At 39.0% G+C, this 24,287-nt stretch overlaps 1 protein-coding gene across 1 annotated transcript in view; it reads left to right on the forward strand.

Annotated features, from left to right (window-relative positions):
* The window catches only part of agap3 (ArfGAP with GTPase domain, ankyrin repeat and PH domain 3), a 214,401-nt gene that overhangs the window by 1,095 nt on the left and 189,019 nt on the right, over positions 1–24,287 (forward strand). The window lies entirely within an intron of this gene.

The raw sequence follows: 24,287 nt of genomic DNA on the forward strand, positions 1-24,287 counted from the left end.
TTGCATAACCACGAGCTTCCAAAACGCATCAGTGTGTTGGAGATGTAAATTAAATTGTGAAGCAAAGATTTGTGGCTCTCTGCATTAATATTGACATGCCAGTCAGATGTGATTTTCACAGTAAATCTTAATGCAGATTTGATTGTTTCATAATCAGAAGCTCTTCTGGAAAAATGCATCCCGAAGCACCTCTCATCCGCTGTTTGTGCATCAGTCGTTCATTTGGGTAAAGTGAGTTTATCGAATGATTATGTCAACGACTTTGACAATATTTACAACAGATCTGACCTATTGGTTCCCATAAATGGTTTTACAGACAAGCTGATGGTGCATGCGAACTGGGAAGTGTATCTATTACAGGCATCACAAATCATTTATCTACATTATGCTTAATTAAGGGGGCATTTGAACGCTAAAAATGGGATAAAACATCTTAAAGTGCAATGCTTTTTGTAGTTTAATTAGATGGAAAACTAGCATTTGGAATTTAAGAGTAATGTTGTCACAATGTTTGGTTTACAGACAACATTTAGTTCAATGTTTGAGGAGCAGAGATTGTCAAATGAAAAAAAGTTTTGTATTAATATCGACGCACCAGTCTGATTTTCATAGCAGATCTAAATGCAGATGTGATGTTTCATAATGAGAATCTCTCCTGCAAAGCTTTCGTCAGCATCAGTCGCTCATCTTGAAGCGAGCTTTCAGGTTTTATACACCTCATCAGATACATTGATTCTGACTCCCAATTTTTATACAGACCCGACCTCTTGACTCTCATATCAACGGTCAGGGCGAGAGTTCAGATTCGATGAGCTTTGGTCACAGGTTATTTAAATGCAAATCGAGACCCTTGCTGCTATAGTCACGGCACTTCTAGAATCGCAGGGGTTTTACAAAACCCTCTCAAGCTGTCTTATTTTTTTTATCATGGAGCTTCTATAGGTTCGAATGATCTATTTCTGTATTTCATAAGCAGCTACGCATAGTATTTCTCAGGTAAATACATCACGATTCCCTGCTGAAACACCATAAATGCCAACATTTATGTTCAAAGTTCATTGTGGAGATGATTGATTTATTGTGTTATCAATAGTGCTTTCACATAAGATCAGATGATTGTTAGTCTTAGATGTGGTTGTAACTGGTGAGTCAGTGAGCCGGTGAGATTTTCTGTAACTCAGAGTGCATTTTACCGCTGAGGGATGGCGATGGAGAAATTTCTGGATGAGCGGACACCCTTTCGAGGGGGCGACTAGGTTGACAGGAGTGGTGGAGTTTGCCTTTTCGCTATGTGGGTGCGAACAAGAGCCTGTGCAATGTGCAAGCTGGTGATTGATATGAAATGGTTGCACAGAGCGAATTGACGGATTCATTTTTTTTTTACAAATAATAGTCAATTATACAATATGGATTGTTTCATAGCTGACAATATCAATCAATGATGAAAACTTCAAGTATGAGACAAAATCAAAATCTGCTGTAAAGCAGCTTTACAAAGACATTATTAAAGACAAAGTCATTATTCAGTTCAAGTCAGTTTAGTGATCCACTTCAGTCCAGTCATCAATTATGAAACAAAGTCGATTCAGCTTTAAAGCCCCACGGAATTGCCTTGAAACATGTTTCAGTAGTCAATGTGTTGAGGTAATTTCCCCTGATACAGGAAGACAGGCCGGAACATATCGTACAGCTCCTCCCCTTTAAAAAAAATAGCCAATAGCCTTTAGTTTTATGTCAAAGCTCAGCCAGAGCCCCTGAGCTTGATAAAGCCGCAGTTTCCTTCTAATCTCTAACCGTTTTTCCTCCTAATCTCCTCCATTTGATTAAAATACAGCATTCTGTGCAGAATTCAAATGTGTCCGATACTTTTTGAGGTCTGTGTCGACTCGCTGATATGATCCGCTCTGTGCTATCGTGTCTCTGGACCGGAGCTCTGGTGGTTTGTGTGACACTAATGTGAAATCAGACTTCATTCGCCCAATGGAAAGCACTGTCTGAATTGTTCCCTATCCCCTATATAGTGCACTGTGTGCCATTCAACATGTAGAAAACATGAGACAGATTTCAGCCGCAGCTTCAGTGTCTATTTATAATGTAGGGGGCGGGGCTTCAGATTCTAGAGAGCATTTAGGACAGAAAATCTGATGAGAAGCTGAAGTGCAGAGAGATGTCATTGAAATCACTGATCCATATTGGTGGAAGTGAGAGACTGCATGTTTTAATGCTTATAGCTTTTAAATATGAATTTTGTCTAGGGCTGCTACTATCGATTCTTTCTGTAATTGATTAATCTAGCACTTTATTTGCGCAATTAATCGATTAATCGGATAATAATTACTTTTTTCTTTATTAAAGAGCAATACTAAATATATAAGAGGAAGGTAACTTGAAATAATAAGAAGAGTAGAGATTGGCGTACTAGAGATGCGCGGATCAGCTCTAACGTCACCGAATCCGCTGTTAATAACATTCCATTCATCTTCACCCGATCGTCACAAATTCAGATCCTCAGTGTTAAGTGCGAAGTTTATCGTCACTTATTACACGGCTCTGTGAAATACTTGATTCTGATTGGTCAATCGCGCATTCCAGCGGTATGTTATTTCCAGATAACAACCGCTCATACGGGTATTACGAGTTATCTTGACCGGTACTACTTCTGTGCTTAACGTTGGTGCCATCTTGTGGCTTTAACTGCCGTGGGTTACAATGGAAAACTTCAAGGCGGGTTTCCTTTATAACGTTTTTAATATAGATATTTTTCTTACACAAACGCATTGATTAGAATCAGAAGGCTCTATTAACCCATCGGAGCCGTGTGGAGCACGTTATTTGACGGACAGCTGCATTTTTTATGGACTTCAAACACAACTACAACTACTGCTGGGATTAACGTTAGCCTGGACTTTTTAAATATAACTCTGATTGTATTTGTCTGAAAGAAGAATGTCATACACCTATGATGACTTGAGGGTGAGTAAATCATAGGCTTGGTTTCATTTTTGGGTGAACTAACCCTTTCAGCATTAATTTTCAACATTTAGCAGCAATAGATAAATGCTTAAAGCAGGTTGGAACTGTTTTTCTTCGCGGAAGCTTTGCGTAAGAGCTAATAAAATATTTAATCTCAAGACAATATTTTGTGTCTAATAATTATTTATTTGAGACTAGTAGCCGTGTAATAAGCGGGATAATGTACACCCAGCCGGCTGGGTGTACATTATCCCTTACATATTAGCTACACGGATTGCTTGTAAAAAAAACTTCTTTGGTGAAATTACATTTCTTAACCTAAACCGGGTTAACAACCTATAGATCACAGATCACACGGAGGAGTAACTGCTGGAACATGAGCAAACGAGAGAGATGTGTTTGTAATCATTTCAGACAGTACATCGCACGTGTACATCTTGAGCTAAACATTCATCATCGTAACTCAGCTTGTTTATTAAGTTAGTTGCTATAAATATGATTAAAATGTGAAATTTAAATTACACTAATCAATGAAAGGAGGAAGTTCTGAAAGCACGAGCGCTGCGCATCACTCAAACACACACACACACACACACACACACACACACACACACACACACACACACACACACACACACACACACACACACGTTACAGCTTGTTTTGATGTTTGTCAGAGAATTTTAAGAGAATTTTGATGGTGTATTTCGAAGATATTATCAAGTATATATTAAAAAGTCTCATTAAAGATTTCACACACATCAAAATGACGGTGATCCATGTGCAAAGCTGCAAACTCCATCGCGTTCATGTGTTTGGAGTTGCTCGTATCTCTTCAACTGATGCGCGAACTGTGAACTTAAATGTTCAGTCCTTCATTTAAAAATAGCGAGACTAAATGATATTGCGAGTGCTGATGCCGCTCTATCTCGCATTGCGGCCTTTGATCTCGACACAAGCTGAAAACGAAAGTTAAAGAACGACACGCATTCATTGCGTTTTACCGTGAAATAAGAGTTTGCGTCTTTATTAAAATCAACATTGATTTCACTCATCCACCTGAACTGCGGATATAACCGCAATCCGCTCATACCGAGTTCTTACGCAAAAAATGTCTTTCTGCAACATTTGTGTGTAGTTAAATATAAAACTAAACGAGGATTTTTTGAATTTGAAGGAACTGTATGTAAGAAATGTATTTCAACGAATCATAAAATGTCCTGGATATGTCACTAGACATTAAGAAATCATGATCATTTCAAATACTTATATCCCTGAGTACAGTAGTCCGGCCAGGATATTGTCATTTAAAAGTTGTTGTTGCAGCCCTCAACTGATGTTGATGTTGTCATGTTGTGTTTTGGCCCGAAGCGCCACCCTCCTCCTATCGACCAATCACAAAGTCAGTAGTGTTTCTGCATCTGCCAGATCTGGTTTAGTTACCACAGCTGCAGATACAAACGTTCCTGCTTATCCTGCAGCATATCTGGCAACCTCGAGTCAGGGGAGGAGGGGGAGAGAGGATACACCCGCAGTACCAGTTTTGGCCGAGGAATCGCTTCAGCCCTAATTTTGTCTTTTTTTTAAGAGCGCACTATTTTATAGATAACAGCACGACATGTTCATTCTAAAAAGACTTCATTTTGATTTCATGGGGACTTTAAAGTAGCTCAGTAGAAGGCAATAGTGTCATCATCCAGCTTAATTCAGTTTTGTTTTCATTTAATGCAGTGCAGTCAAATCGATTGAGCAGTGTTGCTGAATATAAAGTGTCTAAGTAAGCCAGAGGCGACAGTGCCAAGCAACCCAAACTTCATCGGCTGACAGAAACGGAGAAATAAAAACCTGGGGAGAAACCAGGCTCAGTCAGGCCAGTTCTCCTCTGGCAAAATAAAAGATCATGGTGTGAATATCCCTGTATATTCCATTAAGAACAGCCAGACTGGAGGTTTCAATGAAGGGTTGACGATACCATGAGCTGCACTGCAGATCAATGTCTTCAGTGTAATTCTATGAGCTACGGACAGACGGGATAATGTCTCTGCATAATGTCTATGGCAGGATATTAGTGTAGATCTACATCTTGAACTGTTGAGGGTGTAAATAATCTGTGTTAATGGTATTATCCAACTAATCCTCTACTTAGGGGTAGGGTTAAGGAGCAGCCCTGGCTCTGGACCATTAAACCAAACATGATTGAGTCATTTATCTTGGTAACAAAGCATTTTGAAAATGGAAGCATTTTTTTTTCAGAAAATCTCAGACTTCATTTTTTGTCAGTCTTTTTGTTACCAGACCTGAAATAACCTCGCCCTCAGATAAACACTTGTTACCCTTTTTTTTTATCGCTAACGACCAGTGTCAGTCACCTCTGGTCGATGCTGACTTATCCGGCCTATAAAAAAGTCCTGTGAAAGCCTGTGACACCTGAGTAAAGGCTTGCTGTTGCCATGGAAAATCATAATTGTGATGTATCGCTTGCAGAATGTCTAGCCTATACGACAGGAACGGCGTATACTATTGATTTCCAGCTTGTTGACCAATAATCGTGGCGTAAGAGAATATATCCTCTCGTGATGGTAACTGATTTGGACTGCTTTGAATCTAAAAGCAGATGGAATGTATTTATTAGTTTGCATTAGCAGTAATTGTGGGACAAAAGCTGTGCCCTTGACAACTGGATGTTTTATTGACTGTTATAAATCATATTATGCCAATCAACAGCTGATGATGGGAGAAATATTGAGTTGGGGTTTTTGCCGTGAGTTCATTGTCCCTATGCAATGCAAACCCTGTATTGAATCTAAAGCTGGAGTTGGACCAGAGTGAATAGAATAGGATACTATTATTATATCAGCAGTATATGCATACTAATATGTAAATCTCTCAAATCCCAGGATGCAACAAAATGCATTGCATACTGCTCAACCGGACGTTCCATTTTTAGCACGATGAATGACCCAGAAGAAGTAGTATAGCCAAATTAAGTGTCAATTAACAACCATTTTGTTACACTTTTTAAGAACGTGCTTCTTTTTTAAATTGAGTGGTTTAAAATATTTATGAACATAAATAAACAAAAAGCACTAATAAAATACCTGGATATCATTGCAATGTAGAGGTAAAATCGTTTTAATATATTGATCACAATTGTATCTGGATATCTTGCATAATGCATTTTGTTTCACATTAATACAGTGTATTCAATTCCAAACATAGCCATATGCTAGTAGAGCTGACAGTCCATTATCATTACTAGTTCAGGCCTAGAGTTAATAGTTCCGATTTAACCCTGGCTAGAGGAATTATAAACGACAGCACTTAATTGTGTAGGCCTACAGAATGTCTCTAAGTCCAGTTCAGCTCGAAGTGCGTTGTGTTTTGGGAATTAAAAATCCGCCTCCATCTGTCATGTCCTCTTGTATCTTTTATTTATGCCTTTGTGTTATTAGAGAACAGAAAGTTAATATGATATAACAGGTTTTGTAAGAGAGCACAAATCTGTCTAATTTTGTATTTCTTTTTTAGCAACGATAAAGCTTATCAGCAGTTCATCAAAGCAATTACACACTCGAGCACAAGAGGCCTCCAGGCAGAAAGCTATTTGTTTTCTTTTCTTCGCTGTCACCCCGTCATGCCCCTTTGGTTATAATATTTACATGGTATTTACATAATCCTCCTCCATTTTAACTCAATACCCTGGAAAGTTAAAGCATGTCATACCACACACATAAACAGGATGTATCGCATCTAAGCAACTACACCATAGTAACCGCAAGGCGACAAGATACTTAGTCAAGTCAAGTCAACTTTATTTATATAGCGCTTTTACAGTGACGATTGTGTCAAAGCAGCTTCACAGTGTTAAAACAGGACAATATTCTAACAAAATTTGATTCGGCTGTACAGTCGTTCTGGAGAAAACGGTGATGTTATCAACTTATTTTAATTCATCATATAGCGACAATCAGGGATGGAAATTAACTTTTTTGTCCACCGGCCACTGTGGCTGGTGGATTTCAAAATCTACCAGCCACTCAACGTTTTTACCAGCCACTTTCTTGTTTTTAACCGACAATGTGTAACTGCACGTGAAAATTAATACTACAAGCTCTACAATACTTAAGCTGTTTATTTAATCTCAAATCTCAATGAAATACTGACATTTTTTCACTCTTATACACACACAAACCATGAACTGATATACATTTCATTAAATGAGTAGGGCTCTATGTTCTCTCTCTTTTTTTTTTTTTTACCTGGATGTGACATTTGGATGATTCGTGGTCTTTTATGGCTTCCAGTTTTAGGTTTTTAGTACCAACAATGAAACTACTAGTTTTGGCATCTTCTGAAGCGTGTTGACGACATACCGAGCAGAACATTGTCAGTAGGGATGCATCGAAATAAAAATTATTGGCTGAAACCGAAGCACTAAAAGAAATTATGCCAATTATCCATTGCATTTATGGCTAATGCTATGACTGAGTAACTTTACTAAAAATCAAGGCATTGCAATTGCATTAATTAATATTAAAGTTTCAAATAATAAATCAATTACAAATTATGCAAATATTTATTTAGCACATTGCAACATCAAACAGTATAAAATAAAATTCAAAGTAAAATGTTTAACTTGATCTCACTCATGTGTACATTAAATAATAATGTACAGGTCTACTAGCCTACAGAAATGTAATAAAGTAATCAAATGTAAAATAACTGCATATTTAACTGTTTAAATGAAAGATTATTCCTTATTAAACTTACAAAAGCTATTCAATCAAGAGCAGTGAGTGATGTCCTTATCGTTTGTTGTTTGACATTAAACATAGCAGTAAAGGCTACTGCCCCTTTAAGACCTAATAGAGGGATATGCGTCATCTTTCACGACTGTATAAAGTTCACTTAAGGCATATTCAGACTATGTCTGCTAGAATTCTCATCAAGATGAACATGTTGGCATACTTTTTGTGTGAGTTTGTCCGTTTAAGCACAAGACTTGAAAGAGAACTCAATATTTGCGCGCTGTGAGACGGGTGCGCGCTTCCGGATGACAGTGACGGATCTTCTCTCAGTGCGCGCGAGTTATTATGGTTATTATTCGCGTCTTCTGGCACTACATCCGGGTAATGACGGCGAAAACGACTGGTCATATTCGGACATACATAGTGCGGCCGCACTCGCATTCACTGAACACAGTTTATAAAGAGGGGAAACAGTATGCTATTTTTATTTACCCGCCACGGTGGCCGGTAGGTGAAGCGAGTTTACCCGCCACAACGCAAAATCACCCGCATTTGGCTGGTGGCGGGTGCTAATTTCCATCCCTGGCGACAATGTTGGCAGATCAGTATTATAGTTTATACAATTCATTAATTCACTAATAAATTAATTTTATTTGGATATTTAGTTGAATAACTTACATCGAAATTTTAGTGTTCCCAACTGAGCAAGCCAAGCCAAAGACGACCAAAACTCCACCAGGGCATGATGGAGAAAAATAAACCTTGGGAGAAACCGGGCTCAGTCGGGATGCCAGTTCTCCTCTGGACTATTATTAAACAGTGTATGATTATTATTCTGGCAACATTACAAGTCAGAAATCATATTGGATCAGAATATTCAACATTTCTGGGTATCACGCAAGAGACAGGTTTCTTGAGGATGACGTGCCGGTGAGGCAAATTCAGAAGAGACACAGCAGACACTCCAGGATGTGCTGGTCATGTCCAGGCGCAGGTCCACCATCCGATCCGGACACGGCCTGGATCCGGCCGACTGCAGTAAACCTCTAGCCTGACAAGCCAGACCCACATCAAGATGTTTGGTCTGGAAACTCACCATTGACAGCTCAATCTGAGGGGCGGATAAACGGTTGTCTTTCAAACTCCCTCTGCACGCGATAGGATAGCGCTACAACCAACCAGAGCAACGAAGGTGAAACAGAGCTCCTTGATAGATTAAACATTCGCCGTATCCGGTCGGCAAAACTCCACATCTTCCCTTTTTAAGAATGACTTCAGTGCCGTTCTTTGTTCTTTTCTCAGAGAAAAGCTTTACTCCAAGTCTTCCAGAGTCGCGGTCAAAGCTGATTCGAAAGGCCGCCGTTCGCCAGTTTCTGTGTTTACTAGAAGCACGCAAGCGCAACTCGGCCGTCTTCATTATGGCCCCGCCCACCGACTCTATGAGTGATTGGCCCGGCAAGAGTTAGGGGAATACAGCTCAGAAGGGTATTGAGAGTTGCTAGAAGACACTTGCGGGTAGATTAAATTTGCTGCCGCTAGGGTGCGTCTAGATTTCTAGGCTAGTAAACCTCGGGATAAACAGAGAGACTAACATTAGCTTAGATGCCACTCAATAGTTGGCGGGTTTTGTTGTAAAAAACTTGGCAACTCTGTCTGCACGCACGCTGGAATAAACTATCTTTTTGCCGTTGTAAAAAAAAAAAGAAGAATTTGAGGATACACAGTTACTTACCAACATCATCATCTTTTCAGAACGAAATAGTGAAGGTGAATACGAACAAGCTCTAGATTTTGAACAAATATAATCCAAGCCTTTGATGACGTGCATGATTATGTTACTGTTTATCATCTGTCCGTCATCGTCTAAAGCCCGCCCTGATGATTTCATTGGTCCGAACAGCTTCTGTTCTGGCATAATTACTCCTCTATGGATCGAGTCCAGACCGAACTGCCCGAGCTCAAATGTTGTGGGCGGGGCTGAGTTTCTCTGGGATCCAGGCTAGATGTCACTAGCTATATAATCCACATTAACCTTTGCCAGGTATGGCATTTCTCATGGGATTACGGCAGTGGGTCTAGTTGAAGCTGTACACCTGCAGCTGTGTTTACCCGGCACCGGCAACACCGACTATTGCTGCAAGTCTCCCATCCAGATAAGAAACCATCCAGATCACCCCGGTGACAGCATAGAAACGCCCTAGTGACCACTCAAAACACCTTAGCAACCACAAGGAAACAACCTAGCAACACACTAAACACATTCCAAACACCTTAGCATCTGAGGTGCCTGAAAAGCACCCCTCATGTTTTCTTTAAAATGAAATGTCTAGTAATTATGGGTATTTTTTTAGCATATAATTCTGTGGATGGTGCAACATTGCTAAAGTTTATTTATATCACTCTGAGCATTTCTGAATTTGTGAACATTTGGTGTATTTTGTTCGAAGTGCTTTCTAGCCATCAGCGTCCTTTGGAACAGCTTCAGACAACAGCGAAAATGTAATTGCTGTTGTTTTAAGCTGCCATTGATGCTGCTATAACTGATGCCATATCAGCAAATTTGTGACTTTATCTCTGCCGCAGCAATGCTGTGGCCGTTCTTTCACTTAATTCTTTTTGTCAGCGTTATCTGAACGACCTTCAGCAGATATTCACTGGTGTAAACAGGATTTTGAATTCAATGTCATCAGGGTCTGAATGAAACCACAGTGCAAAATGGAGCTGAAGTTAAAATTCAGACTGGCTGTTTATTTCAGGATTTACATGGAAAAACAATGTTTACTTATTGAGCAATACTGGAAGGCAGTTGTTTTAATTTACTATGTTAATTTGTCAAGTGTAACATTAGTTTTTGCAGTGATATCTGGTTTTCACGTTGTGACATCTGCTAAAATTTGGTATCATGACAGCAATGTGTGCATGCAGTATACTAATCAGTAAAAGGATATTCATATTCACAGACTCTGACCATTTGCTGTTTTCATTGCTATGAAAACTATCATGCAAATTTCATATTATTTTCCAACAAATAGTTTTTTAATGATCATAGTTGCACTCCATATGGCATTTTTTAGTTTAATACTGCAAATTATTTGTGTTTTTATACAAAAAAATTGTATCTTCCTCTTATATTGAAGGCATTGCTTTTCAAAACAGGCTGGCAGAAAAGAATATTGGTGCCTGAAAAATTTGCATATACTTTGTCATAAGAAGCACAAATTTACATTAAAAATAATATATTGCTATCTGTCTCTCTGTCTTCCTAGAACCTTCTGAAATTCTTGGAACAGATTCAAGTTAAGATTTTTGACGTTTACATCTGCAGCTTGACATTTTAAAATTGACACCCTGCTGATGGCCATTATGAAGTAAATGAATGTGTTACCAAAAATATCTTGTAATGCAATACAAACTCATGCATTTAAATGAGTCTGATGCACAACATGCAAAAAAATCCAGTCAAATGACCTGTACTGACTCCATTGTGATGCATTGCATGCGACGTATTCTGTGCAAACGTAAAGTTTCACTACAGCATTCGCTTCTTTGCATGTGCCGCTGCATCACAAGGGAGTTTTCACAGGTATTTTGATTGCAGCACGGCTTGTGAAGCTCTTGCAGAAGACGCTGTCGTGTGAATATGCACCTGTGTGTCTGGACTGCAGATACTACTGCGATCGTCCTACGTTATTGCAGCACGCCTGTTGCTTAGGAACCGGAGCCTTATAGCTTTGTTGAAGATTAGAACAGAACAGGAGTTTTTAAAAAAACACTCTGCTTCCCCGAGCTTGAGGAACAGTGTTTTATGAGTTACCCCACAACTGATTTGTCCCATTTAAGTCAGTGAAAGGATAATCAATAATTCTAAAAGAAGAAATGCTTGCAGACGGCTTATTTAGTATCTTGTTGCCTCAAATTTGTTATGTTGATGGTTGTGTTTAAGACATTAAAATGGATTATTTGCTTGCTGAAAAATGCACCCTGGGACTTAAAGCAATGTTTTGCTGTTGTAACGCGTTCTCTCTATTGAAGTGAAGCGTATGGAAGGATTGGTGGTGTTTGGAACATTTGCTTTTGCATTAGTATTGATGCTCTGCCAGCATAGACCAATTGTGCTTTAAAACTTGAGAGCAACCTGCATACATTGCTCAATAATGGTCTTCAGCAGAATGGATAGGCTAACAATAATTTGGTTTGTATAAGGGCTGCACGATATTGGAAAGAACTGATGACTTGAATAGATCTCTTTGGAAAGCGTTAATCATTCCAATGATTAAAGAAACACGCTGACTTTTTAGGACTTTAGCTTATTCACTGTATCCCCCAGAGTTAGATGCGTCCATACATACCATTCTCATCTCCTCTGTCTGACACACCCACCGCTTGCCTAGCTTTGCACAAAGACTGGAGGTAAACGGCTCCATCTAGCCTACTGCTCATTAAGTGACAAAATAAAAAATAAAAAAAATCTAAATACATGTTGTGATGTGTATAGTTGGGATGGGTTTCGTTAAGGTTTTAATGGTATCACTACTCTTACCGATACTGCTTATTGGTCTGGTTCTTAAACGGTATTCTAATCGGTACTTTTTGCGTTTTTATTTATTTATATTTTTTTATTTTTTATTTAATTTAATTTAATTTATATATATACATCGCAAAAAGTACCGATTAGAATACTGTATATATTCTATGGAATAGAATCATATAGAATATATATATGTTCTAGTAATCAAATGTAAAATAACACTGCATAGTTTATCATAAATAGCCTAAATTAATGCTTATTAAAGCTGAAGTTATTCATTCAAGAGCTGCAAGTGATTTTCTCTTTGCATTTAGTTGTTTAATTCACATTAATTCATCAGCATGTTTATTTACACCGCTGCCTCTTTAAGACAGACGTGCAGATCTATAGGCGACTGATAATAGGCAGATGCACTACACTTTCTCCTGACTATATCCATAATAACTACGTCCATTTTAGACACAAATTGTGTTTAAGAGACTCTCCAAGCCAGTCATTTTGACATAGATGTTTGTGTGCATTTGATCGTTTAGACGCGAGTGTGAAACCGAAAGTGTAATTTGCTCGTCACTTTGCGGGCTGTTTCAGAGCGCGCGCTGACTTGGGAACAATCTCTTGCGAACATTTTTGTGATTTTAATCGCTCTTTTTATAATTAAACACATCCCACAATTTACCAACAGTAGCTAGACTGTATTTTACAACAATCACTGATCGTGCTGATTCTGTCATTACGTTTGAGTTTTAGGGAGAAATGACAGGATTGCTGCAAAGGGAATTAAGTTGCGCTAGACATAAATATTATTATTATAATCTTTGGAAGCCAAAATCTAAAATAAAATCGGGCTATCATAGATCTAAAGTGTAACCAGCTATGTTTGAATGTTAAGTTCTGTCCTCGGCTGTCGTTTGCGCCTCTCTCTCTCTCTCTCTCTCTCTCTCTCTCTCTCTCTCTCTCTCTCTCTCTCTCTCTCTCTCTCTCTCTCTCTCTCTCTTTCTCTCACGTCATGTGTATTTTCAAAAGTACCGACAGCAGAACCGATAACGTCCGAGCTTTCAAAATTCACCCCGGGGCCCGTTTAAAACCAGTTTTCGGTACCCATCCCTAGTGTATAGTTACATTGTGTACTAAGACCGACAGAAAATGAAAAGTGCAATTGTAGGAGCTATTCCTATGTAATGATCAAGGAACTTTGCTGTTCTGTCCTCCTGTAAAAGAGTGTCTGCTTAGGACCCCAGATCGTTTCTGTTGGCTGAAAACCATTTAATAGGCAATCTGTTAAGAGCCTGATTACAATTCTTACAAAATCACGTTTTGATTTTAATGTCTTGCAAATCATGTTTCATATAACTAAATTGCAGGAACAGCCAAACTATGAAAAAAAAGTGCGACTTATAGTCCGGAAAATACGGTAATTCCTATCGACCAGCTCAGTTGATGGCTCGACTCATCAAGACTTTTTTCCAAGATGGCTGCTGTCCGTATACGCGTATGTACTGGCTTTATAAATCTTCTTATTAAACTGTTTGTACACTTACAAAGTTCTCAATGCTTTGGTTTGCATGTAGAGACCCTCATTATGCTGCCGTGTTAGTGTGAGGCTATTTTGAGTCTTGTTAGCGGTATTAACTAGCGATTTAATTTCACTTACTCTGTGCCCCAAAGACAAGCGTTATAAGCGAATCTGTTTTTAGAGATAAAACTCTTTATATTTGATTTTCATGAAAACGCATCCCAGAGAACTATCTACTCGGTAACCATCTGTTAATTACCCTTAGGTTCATTTTTCACCGGAGTTGTCCTTTAAGTACAAATCTTCCTGCAATTATGGATGGCTGCGCTACAAATAATTCGAAGTTCAGGCTGCAACAGAAAACAACTAAGATTAAATGATATTGAGAATAAGAATCCATCAGTATCAACTAAAAACGAGAAGTGTTACCGATTCGTTCTCGTCCACACAGCTGACATGTTTATCTGTTGTGGTTATCCTCCTCGCCTTCCTGCACTTTTACAGTACTTGGGTGTTCATTCATTGACACATCTCTGTCATTTTCTATCTCTCTCAGGCACAGCTGTCAGCGTTGTTGCTTGATAGAGATAAGGGCTTTGAATAAAACTGATATTTTCCGTTTTGAAATCTGTTTCTGACAACACAACAAAAGATGTGATGGGCTACTCATTGCAGAACATGCCGGTAAAAAAGGCACCTAATTTTTTAAAATCATAACATGTACATTTATATGGTGATCAGTGGCGATTTCATCAAAAATATCACTCGCAAAGTAATATTTTTTTTGTCGCTGTCTGTTTTAGACGCAGTCTGGAGCCCTTTGTTTTCTTTCTCAATTGTTTATGTTCACATAAGCGATTGTGCTTGCGAGGATACTCTGCCAGACGGGCATTTTAAGAGAATTTTGTGTGTATGTGTCCGTTAATTTGGAGAATTTAAGGTTTAAAATTGCTTGAATGTTTAAACTGACAGGACATAAATGATGCAAACGTGTGATGGTTCAATTTTGCACTTAATCTAAGAATCACATGCGTTTTAAACCACGGTGCCTGCTTACCTGGTCCATCGAATCCACTACCTGTATAATCCCTATTCTTGACATTGCACACCCTGTGACGTGACTATCATGGATGCGCACATTGTGATGTCAATGCCAAAACTATATGTCGTGCAGCCCCGGTTCTCAACAAAGGTCCTTTTTAAATCGTTTCTCTCAAGGAGTTTGACTTGAACAAGGATTTGTTGAAAGCGGTTTGGTTATGAGAATTTGACTACTTGATGGAAATCAGGTTATTAAGGACAATTTAAAGTATTCCATTAAGAAAGAGTACTATTTCTTGGCATATTGTGCCCTTTCTAAAAGCATACAAATTCATTCATAAGAAATATGTCTTAGAGATATCTCTTTCATTGGTTTTCCCTCTTTGGCTGTTGTTAATTGCGAGTGATCACCATTCAGTCTGTGCATCTGTTTCAGCTTTTCACCAAAGAGATTGTTTTGGAACAAGACACACTGGAGACATCAAATCCAAATCCAAAACAAGACAGTGATGCTTTGCGCCATTGGGACGGTCTCGTCGGAAACGGATGGATTTTAAGATCCACGACTGAAGTCAGATTCTCCACGTGGTTTAATCTAAAAAGCTCTTTGTCAAAAACATTTGATGCCGCATCAAGTTCCTAATTCTCTCAATCGGTGGTTTTAAAGCCCTCCCGAACTTGGCGCTCTCTGGGCGCTTCGAGGTCGTAAGTGCGAGAGGTCATGGGTCAGAAAGCGTGCTTGTGAAGAGGCTCTTTTCATAGCAGGGAAACTCTGAAGCCACGGCCTATCTCTGGAACATAATGTAGGCCATTGTTCCCACTACACAAAGGTGCTCTCTTCGCTTGTTTGCAAGCCTTTTTTTTGCTATTCTTAAGTGAACACACATGTTCTGGTCCACAGAAGCATCCAGGGGTCTGTGTTTTGGTGGTGGTCAAGGGATCAACTGTGGAAGAAACATTCTTCATACTCTTAGTACAGATGCGTGATTAATCGTTAAAAGATTGCAATCTCAAATTAAATACCCACTCATTCCTAAATGACAAGAAGTCGTCTGTGTCTATTAGGGATGCCACACTACTTAATATAATATTGAACCGTTCGGTACAGCATTCACGGTTCAATAAACGCTGGTGAATTGAGTTTTTTTCAGTTTTGGATTTAATTTATTATTTCTTTTTCCCTCCATTTGAAATATTCCTCTCAGTTTATTTCGGCTCTTTCCGAGTGTGCCTGTGAGTCTACGCGCTGACTTGAGCAAATATCCAATCATATGCACTAAAGTTAAGGGGTGTTTACCCGCGTTTTAAAGCCTTGTCGGTTAAACATTTAATTCGGTACGCGAATGAAATGTTTAACCGGCAAGGCACGGACTGTTCAATGCATCCACTGTTTTGCATTGAGCGAGCGCGCTAAACGTCTCAAACGCGTGATTACCGGACAGTCTTATTGCGTTAATACTATCAAATACACACAAGGTTCACATATAAACACAGTCGGTTATGTCTAAAGTAAAAGTAAAATCGCGTCTATATATGAGATGTGAGCAGGTCTTCAATTGACAGCAGCAGCCTACTGAACACGCTGTCCTTAAAGGGACAGTTCACCTCTAAAATGATGTTAATTAAAAAAAGACCTTTAATACAGTAGCTTTTAATAAATGTTGTATATTAAAGACTATGTAGTTTTAATTAAAGCCTACATTTATTCATTCAATTTCTTAAATGCTACTGTACATCTGAGCTGCCACTGTAAATCTTTATATATATTTATTTTATATTGTACAATACACTGGGAATGTGTGCAAGGGTTTTTTAGGTAAAGTTTTAAGTTTAAGAAAGGTTTTTCAACTCTTTTAAGTAAAATAAAGAAAGAGTATTGCAATAAAAACATTTTCTCCTTAACCTTTTTCTGTTCCTGTCGCCTAAGAATAGAGTAGCCAAAAAAAAAACCCGAACCGAAAAACGTGGTTAAAAACCGAGGTATGTATTGAACCGTGGACTAACTGTATTGTTGCATCCCTAGTGTCTATTAAATCTGGCTGACTAAATAACACCTGAACATACAGATCTGTATGTAGCAGGTGTGTGTGAGCGTTCTGGCCTAATATGGCTGCCGTCGTATAATCCAGGTGGATGCTGCACATTGGTGGTGGTTGAGGAGATCGCCCCTTCTATGTAAAGCGCTTTGAGTGCCTAGAAAAGCGCTATATAAATGTAATGAATTATTATTATTATCTGCGTTGGCACTGCCGTATGTATAGACACTGCTTTTCACGTATGTATAGGTATGAAACAGCTTCTCAAACAGTCTTTTGAATATTTATAGTATGGTTATGTCTGTCACAAATATTAAAGGTGGCGACAAGTAAAAATTACTTTATCTATCTACTTTTTAATTATTTTTCATTTAATCATTAATTCAGAGATTCGTTCAGAAACGCTGATTCATCCAGTAATGAAACAAGTGAAGTATTTATGAGTGAGTCATTCAAATGAATTATATATTTTTTAAATAGACTGCAGCAATTAACATTGTCAGAACCTCTAGTTAATTACATGTTATTTTGTTTGTTCTGTTCATGGAAGAGTCGTGATCTCCATTTGAAACAAAATGATTGTGTTTCTCAATTTACCCAGAATTGTGCCACTCTAAGCCATAGTAAATTATTGAATAGATGGTACAATATATTTTTCTAAAACGTCACCATTGCACCCTTGAGGAAGACCATTAATTCTGACCTCAACTCAACTTCAACTTCTTCAAACCTTCCATTCATTGCTTGCTCTATGGAGGTTATCCCTTTAGTAATAGGGATGTAAAAGCGTGTACCTTTAAAGGGATCCCCTGGTGTTGAGACTTGTATGGCTTAATATAACATAAATGATGTCTCTTACTGAATTATGTAGTAGAAAACCCATGAAAGATCTACATTATTTAAAAAATCGATTTTATATTTGGACCATGGGCGGCGCCATTTTGTTTGCGTTCTAGGTTGATGACGTAGAATGGTGGCACTCCTCAATCAGCTGGCATTACCCGTAGCTATTTTTACCACAACGCAACTCGAAAATTGTTTCAGAGTTAAACAAAACCAATGAATTGCTTTGTAATTGTACTTAAAACACACTCAAACATACATGTGCACACAAACTCACCTACACAAGTCAAACGGCGGCCGGGCACACACACCTGACAGACTGCGTTGTCTCAATTGAGATGTTGGGCTGCTCAGTCTCCACGACAGGGGCTGAATCCGAAATCGACCCCCTTTACCTTGAAATAGGGCATTATTTGAAGGGACGGCCATTTGTAGTGTTGTCCGACATCATAGGGACATGTTCAAGTGCAGTCATTCAGTCTCACGTTCACCGCAATAACGAGTGTACAGCCGATTTACAAACAGCTGTCCGACTTCACGCACTCGATCGTCTTCATTAACTCCTTCAAGTTGTATTAGTGAACAAAAGTAGCGAAAGTAATTTGTGTCTTAAAAGTGAAAGTTTAAAGATTGAGGTTAATTCACTGAGCTTGTGCTCAAACTTTAATGCACAAACAATCCCATGCATCATCACCAAAACATCCTGCCTCTCTTCCTCCTCACGTTAACTTATCCCATCATCCTACATAGATATTTCCCTCTGCTGGATACATTAGGCATTACAGTTAATCTACTGCATATCAACACAGGGAATAGTGATTGAGGGTTATGTATGCGCGCACGCAGTGCGTGTGTGTTCGCGCCGATCTGTTGGGGTGTGTGTGTGTGTGTGTGTTCGCGCCGATCTGTTGGGGTGTGTGTGAGTGTGTGAGCGAGAGAGTTTGTGTGCACATGTATGTTTGGGTGCGTGAAGTCGGACAGCTGTTGTAAATCGGCTGTACACTCGTTATTGCGGTGAACGTGAGACTGAATGACTGCACTTGAACATGTCCCTATGGTGTCGGACAACACTACAAATGGCCGTCCCTTCAAATAATGCCCTATTTCAAGGTAATGGGGGTCGATTTCGAATTCAGCCCCTGTCGTGGAGACTGAGCAGCCCAACATCTCGATTGAGACAGCGCCTGATAGGTGTGTGTGCCCGGCCGCCGATCTGTTTGTGACTTGTGTAGGTGAGTTTGTGTGCACATGTATGTTTGAGTGTGTTTTAAGTACAATTACAAAGCAATTCATTGGTTTTGTTTAACTCTGAAACAATTTTCGAGTTGCGTTGTGGTAAAAATAGCTACGGGTAACGCCAGCTGATTGAGGAGTGCCACCATTCTACGTCATCAACCTAGAACGCAAACAAAATGGCACCGCCCATGGTCCAAATATAAAATCGATTTTTTAAATAATGTAAATCTTTCATGGGTTTTCTACTACATAATTCAGTAAGAGACATCATTTATGTTATATTAAGCCATACAAGTCTCAACACCAGGGGATCCCTTTAAAAATACACCTTTGTATACATTCTTTACCTCTAATGGGTGTACATTAGTACTGAAATAAACGAACATCCACTCTTTGGGGTGGATAAAGCATAAAGGCATATCTTTAAGGGTACTACACCAATGACAAGCTAACTTTTTATAAATTGAAAATCGTCTCATTCACTAGTGCCTCACCATAACCGCAATTTTTAGTTTGATGAGATTAGGCTAATTTTTTTCATTTAATATCAGAAATGTGAAGGTATAATTAGCACTTGCACTTACAAATAAAAGCAATTACATTTCTTTTTTTCTTTTTTTTTCAAACTTGTGTATTATTTGAGCCACACAATCTGTTTAAATAATAATTTTCACAGTCATTTTAGGGTTTGTAATGTTGCCTGTTATGCTGACTCTTCATGGAAAAGATTAGTAAGCATTTTTTTCAGACTACAATCATGTTGTCATGCATATTGTACATGTCTTGTGGCTATAATATTGAATATATAATATTGAATGAGTATTTTTGAACGTTTACAGATTGGCCGCATTCGCTTGCATTGTAAGTGTCTCGCTGTAAACCAGGAGGGAAAAGGGGAAAATAAATGTTTGTCTTAATCGGCATGTCTCAAATGCTGTTGATTTAAGCTTAACACCAAGCAACGCCAAGGTCATGGGTTCGAATCCCAGGGAAAGCAAGAATTGACAAAAAATGTGTACCTTAAAATGCAATGTAAGTCTCTTTGGATAAAAGCGTCTGCCAACTGCGTAAATGTAAATGCATAAATGTTAACTTAACCCCCCCCCCCCACCACCCCCCACCCCCATTGATGTAATAATTTTTTCAGGAATTCTGAAACATCAATTTGAGTGTAGGATCTGACGCTGATCTTAGATCATCTCACCAAGTTATGGAGGTGATGGATCTGACTTTCTGTAAGTACAGTCGAATAGGCATCTGGACCAGAACGGTACGCCTCATCTCCGGCGCCAGCGTGGCTGCTGAGTAGCAGATGGTCTGTGACATGAGAGGAGGGTTTGGAGAGCGGGGACTGAAGCCTGCCAAAGACCCTGGTTCTCCACACTGTTAGGACCGGCGCATTCAAACAAACACACACAACGCAGAAGAGACCCTCTTATTTGTATCTACACATGCTTACAGTGACAAAGGCTTTTCATTCCTTTGGGATTGTCCAGGCGTACACCAACAGGACCCCTGGTTTGCCCCACGACGGGCGCCACCTTGTTGGATACCGAGCCCCGTGACGCAGACTAAACCACAAGGGCATGACTGCCGTGCAGTCCGGAAGGGATATTCACACAGTTCTGGCTCCTCTTCACGGATACACCCCCGTCCCCCAGCGTTAGTACGGTCTTGGAGAAATGGAGCGCGCCATATGTGGGAGCAGGATGTAGAGTAGTTCCACAGCATGTGCTGTAGAGCATATATCGTCACTGCCTACAGCTCCCAAACCCAACAGCTAATTGGAGTTGCACGTCCTGTTTGGGGACTTCAAACCTGCGCAAGTTAAATGGAATTTATTAATTGCAATTATAGAACAAGGCCATGTCACAGTTTTCCACTTATACATCAACTTTCAAGGACATCCTTTTTTTGGCTCAAAAAGCAGCTCTTTTTCCTACTTGTCTCCGCTTAAGAAGTGTGTGTTAAGGCAAGGTTGTGTTAGTAAACTGTGCTCAGCTTGTTTTCCTCATGGCTTGATGGAACTGTTTGGAGAATGGAGCACTCAGCTTTTGGCTCTGGTCGTACACACACACACACACACACACACACACACACACGTTTGTTTTTGTGACATATGGGGACATTCCATAGGCGTAATGGTTTTTATACTGTACAAACTGTATTTTCTATCCCCCTACACTGCCCCTCATAGGAAACATTCTGCATTTTTACTTTTTCAAAAAAACTCATCCTGTATGATTAATAAGCATTTCGAAAAGTGGGGACACGGCCAATGTCCTCATATTTCACCCTGTCCTTGTAATACCTATGTCATACCCATGCCATTATACACATTTGTGTCCTTATATGCCACAAAAACATGCCCCCCCCCCCCCCCCCCCCCCCACACACACACATGTTTTTCCCATAAGCACTTGAAGTCATTTCAAACACTAGCGTAAGGTGTTACTCTTGTGAATGACTGTGACTTTAGGCCACCATGTGCAGAAGAATCACCTGTTTAGCCACCTGCGATGATTTTATAGTCCATAGGGTTTTTTGTTGAAAAACCCTTTTTCTCAGCAGAGGGAGTGAGCTAAGATAAACGTACACACACACACACACACACACACACACACACACACACACACACACACACACACACACACACACACACACACACACACACACACACACACACACACACACACACACACCATAAAAGGCTCATTCGATAAGTTAAATAAACATATTCAAAAAGATTGTAGGTCTTCTTTTTAGTTAGTCAGTGTGTTTTAGACTCTGTTACATTTTTTTGTACTGATTTTTTTGTACTAACAATATCAGTATAAATTATATTATAGTTTTTGTTATTGAAGTATACATGTAAGTTGTCAGAATAAATTAAATTGTTCATTCACTCATTCAAATCCCTTCTTTTCGTGCCAGAAATGGCTGTTTAAATTATAAATCATATCATTAGATGGTTACAAAAAATCATGCTAATAACCACAAATAGTTCGCTTTTGGTTTCCAAAAAGTAGCTTGACTGCTTAGCTTGTAGCTTGACAAGATAAAGTTTAGAATTAGCTTGCTTAGAAAGAATAAGAATACACTGTAATTTTTATTTTTAACTTGAAGCTTTTTGTAGATTCTCTCTGGCGTTTCATGTTACTTTAGCCTGTATTTCACTTCATACCAACTGTGGGAGGTCACTGTTTACAAAAGACCAGGTACTGTGAGTTTATCTGGGTTCGCACTATCTCTGAATGGGTTATCATGTTTAGCTCAAGCCTTATTCCTGCATAGCTACATTTGTCAGTGGCCAACCCTTGAAAAGACCAAGGTTTACACAAAGAGAAAGCTTGCATTTGAAAGACCTCCTGTAGGGAAAAGCAAGTGTTTAATGTTGTTTCTATGTATATGTGGTATTTTTAATATGCTTTAAAACAAACCATGTGCAAAATCATAAGTCAACTAAAAGAAATTCTCAAAAAAAACACGGTTTGAAATCGCTGCTGTTTCTGTCGGCACAAACTACTTTGTGACCAATCGCATCAATTTGTGGGCGGGCTTTAGCATATCATTAACTATACTGTAAGACTGTAGTCTCAAGAAAAGGCAGGTTATCCTGCTATATTTTTCTGTTGATATGAAAAATCGGGTAGCGATTAGCAATATAGCAGGTGAATTATGTATATTATGATGTTGTGATGAAATATATGCCTTTTTCCACTAAAGTTCTGTGATGTTCAAAGCTTTTTTAATGATAAAGAAGAAGGCAGACTGTGTAACATTAGTAACACATTATTAGCTGTTTAATAATGTACTCAAGCAAAAGGATAACCATATTAATTACCGTTGTGTGTCCGATGTTGTAAAGAGCGCCATTGTGCAGCGGTTGCCTCACTGTATTTGGCTGACTGTATTTCTGAGCTGGTGTGAGTGAGTGGGGGCGGGGCTAATTGGCATATTTATCAATCCGCTTAAACTAAATCAAGCAAGGGTGTAGAGTTACCGTACATTCAAGCTATTTTAAAGGGATAGTTCACCCAAAAATTAAAATTTGATGTTTATCTGCAAACCCTCAGGGCATCCAAGATGTAGGTGTGTTTCTTCCTTCAGTAACCCACCTCAGCTAAAATACTGCCCCTGAAAATCACCGGGGCAGGATGAGTGAGAATAATCCATCTTTGCTTAATGTGGTTTAGTGTGAAGTAGCGGGCAGTTTCGCCGGGTTGTAAAGATTGTGAAATCTAACAGCAACTTTCCAAGAGCTCTTTTGTGGGTGTCACGAGGGGGTGGCGTGGAGGCCTCAGGAGTGGAGTGTTGGCTCGGTTAGTTTACAGCTTTTGCTGATGACTGTGGGTGTCCGCCTTCAGCACTAAACAGAAATGTGCTTGAAAAATGATTGTTTTGTAAGATATTACGCTAAAAAGGATTCATGCATTTATCACGCAACTGAGCCTACATGAATGGATCCTCTTCACGAACGCAGATCGAGCCAAAATCTGATTTTTAAAGTCGCATGCTTTGGAAACCCACCATAGTGTGTTCAGTGCAACACGACACGTGTTCTTGTGTAACACCCCCCACATTGCACTAGGCTTTCTTTCTTTTTTTTCAACTACCTTTCTTCTTTGGTCAGAGGCCATGTTTGTGAAGTGATTTTGAGGTGGTTCTCTCCTTGATTCCTGCAGACGGCAGCGGGAGAATGGGTGTCCTTTGGCAGAACCAGCTGGAGGTGTAGGAACAACGCTTGGCACCTCACTGTGAACTCGCTCATTTTACTCCTCTTCTTTTGTTTGTCTGTGATGGGGGATTGTGTGAAGACCAAAGTTTTTTTTTCTTCTCTTTCAAAGAGGTGTACATTTCGATTTTGTTTCTTTGGCAAAGTGAACACATTTAAAAAAGCAATTTTCAGAAGAGTTTTACCAAAGTGACCGTGGGTTTGTGTGATAAGGTCTTTGATGATTTGTTGCTTGGTCGAATTTGATCATGGCAAACAATATTTGTCTTGCTCTTCAGAAGAGTATATAGAAGTCTTAAAGGTACATTTGCAAAACAAGCCTGTTTTCATCAATATTAGGGTTGGTGAATGGGTGGACAAATGTTCTTTTTAAAAGAAACATTGAATGCTTGCTTTTTTCTTGCAATGACCTCTATTTTCTCAAATCCTTCAGTATGAATGAATATTACAATTCTGGCAGAGAATGATAAGCTAATTGTTTTCATGTTGTGTCTGAAAACCAATGAATAATCCTATTTTGTTTCTTTAAAAAAATGCAATTTATGTCAAATATATGCAGTTTTGTTTCCTGAAATTATGCTGTTTAGTTTTACCATTTTGTCAAACCAAAATCTTAATTCAATAGTTTTAGTCA

This window comes from Pseudorasbora parva, chromosome 24 (genome assembly GCF_024679245.1).
Source record: "Pseudorasbora parva isolate DD20220531a chromosome 24, ASM2467924v1, whole genome shotgun sequence".
Classification (NCBI taxonomy): Eukaryota; Metazoa; Chordata; class Actinopteri; order Cypriniformes; family Gobionidae; genus Pseudorasbora; species Pseudorasbora parva.